The sequence below is a fragment of the Cynara cardunculus genome, unplaced genomic scaffold (genome assembly GCF_001531365.2).
Source record: "Cynara cardunculus var. scolymus isolate 2C unplaced genomic scaffold, CcrdV1 Un_Scaffold_1327, whole genome shotgun sequence".
Taxonomy (NCBI): Eukaryota; Viridiplantae; Streptophyta; class Magnoliopsida; order Asterales; family Asteraceae; genus Cynara; species Cynara cardunculus.
The window spans coordinates 32,624-35,139 of NW_020200734.1; the positions used below are offsets into that span (position 1 = coordinate 32,624).

Genomic DNA, 2,516 nt, shown 5'->3' on the forward strand with positions numbered 1-2,516 from the left:
GTGTGAGACGGAAAGGTGAGATTTTCAAAACCAAACAAAAGTAGCTAAGTGTTTTCGTAAACAACGTTCCATTGTTTCATTCGAGTTTTTATAAAATTCAAGCACACTTCTTGATGGGTTGATCACTTCGAAAGTGTTAAAGTGCGATGGACTTAGAGATAAGCCATCAATAAGCACGTCAACTTGAATGACATAAGAGGTAGACTTGAGAAAGTTGCCAACAAGGAGACTTGTCATTTATGTTTTTCAAAACTTAACTCCCGACAGGTTGGTCACTCTTCGAAAGTATCAAAGTGTGATAGATTCAAAGATGAACTATCAATAACACGCCAACCCGAATGATATGGGAATCTACTCGAGAGAGTGATTTTTAACAAAGAGATTTGTTTATCCATATATTTTTTTGAAAACACCATCGTGTCACTATCCCCGGTCCGGACACCACATAGAGATATGGGTGGAAAGCTATAAGATAGTGCAATGGTGAAGTCTGAGAGGAATGCCTTCAAAATAGATGGTGGAACTTAGTTTCGAAACACGGCTTGCTATAGCATTCCTATAGCATTGGCTGCTGGAATTTGTGTTTGGGTCTCACCTTAAGTCTYACAYCCTTGCTTCTTTTATATATTATGTATTCTGTTTTAATTCACCTTACAATCAAACAAAAGTCTTGAAAATCGTCATCTGAAATCATCTCTATCATTGGACTCTAATCTAACTTTGGCTACAATCTCTGTGGACGATAATCCGGTACTTGTACCACTTTATTACTTGGGAAAGACGACGTTGGGCCGTATTGTGTACTTGCTTTGTGGCCCAATTTCATTAAGTCTAAAGGTGTGAGATATCACTCCGACCAAGTTTTTGGCACCGCTGCCGGGGATTGCTTCGCTAAAGTTTTATTTTGAGTAAATTAAAAGATTTGATTTTTCTAGTACCATCAGAATCGTTTTTAAAGTGGTGTATGCCACGGTCACAACACGAAGAATTTTTTGAATTTGATCCCGATATTGAGAGAATGTTTCACCATCGGAGGAGGGCTCAAAAAACATTTTTTTCTCTACTCCCTCCAAACATGGCGTTACCTCCCCCAATTATTCCGGAAATACCACATTTGGAAAACCAACCGTCGGGTTTTGAACAAATTCCACCATTCCCGAACTTTCAACAAGGACATCCACATAATCATAATGATAATAATTTGGACACAGAATCGGAACCTAATGAGCACCAAAGAGCACAAACTCCGAACATTATTAATTTGGCAAATTCCAAAAATGGGAGGATCATGGATTATGCTATTCCGGATTTTGAGCAATTAAATTCCAGGATAGTTAGACCACATATGACCACTCTTCATTTCGAACTCAAACCGATAATGTTTCACGTGTTGCAAACGAATGGCCAATTTTCTGGATTACCTTCGGAGGACCCACATTCGCACTTAAAATCTTTTATGGAAATCACAGATGCTTTCTTGATCCCGGGAGTGTCAAATGACGCTCTAAGGGTCACTTCGTGTCCATTTTCTTTCAGGGATCGTGCAAAAGCATGGTTTAACTCTTTAACACCGGGTTTTGTGCCTTCGTGGAGTAACATGGCGGAAATTTTTTTGCGAAAATATTTCCCATCAACAAGGAACGCTAAGTCCAGGAACGAAATCTGTCTTTTTAAACAAATGGACGATGAGGCTATTTCTGACGCGTGGGAAAGGTTCAAAGAGCTGTTGAGGAAATGCCCACACCATGGCATTCCATACTGTATTCAACTTGAGACGTTTTACAATGGGTTAAATCCCATGGCAAAACAAATGCTCGAAGCGACTGCGGGCGGAGCCTTTACAGCTATGACCTATAATGAAGGATATGAAATCCTGGAAAAGATATCAGCCAACAATGGGCACTGGGCTGACCCACGTGCTCAATCACAGAAAAAGACTGCTGGGATACATGATGTAGATGCATATACTGCATTAATAGCTCAGCTTACCTCCATGACCAACATGCTGAAAAATTTAACTTCTGGTCAGGGAGGACAGCAAGCTGCTAATACACCAGTCCCATCAGTCCTATCTGTGCAGTGTGTGTGCTGTGGTGGGGATCATTCATATGAACATTGTACTCATAATTCTGAATCAATAAATTATGTTCATAACCGAGCTAATCCATATTCCAACAATTATAATGCCAGTTGGAGACAACACCCGAACTTTTCTTGGAACAATCCAAGTTTAAATCCACCAGTCCATAAGCAACAAGAAACTTCCAATTTCCAACCACAACATCATGGAAACAGTTCTAACTCTCAGACTCACGAACAAAGTTTTCAGAATTCACAACCACCTTTTCAGACCAAACCTCCTCCACAAACAGAATCATCTTCTTTGGAAGCAATGATTAAAGGACTTTTTGGACATGCACAAGCCCAAAACCAAGCTTTGATAAATCAACAAAGTGCAGCCATCAGGAATTTAGAGACTCAAGTCAGTCAACTTGCGCTTAACCAGAGCAATCGAG

At 40.0% G+C, this 2,516-nt stretch overlaps 1 non-coding gene across 1 annotated transcript; it reads right to left on the minus strand.

Moving 5' to 3' along the window:
• Positions 1–1,645: 1,645 nt before the first annotated feature.
• On the minus strand, positions 1,646–1,752 carry LOC112502386. Its single transcript, XR_003067678.1, has one exon. It is a non-coding gene; the product is annotated as a small nucleolar RNA R71 (small nucleolar RNA).
• Between the last annotated feature and the right edge of the window lie 764 nt (positions 1,753–2,516).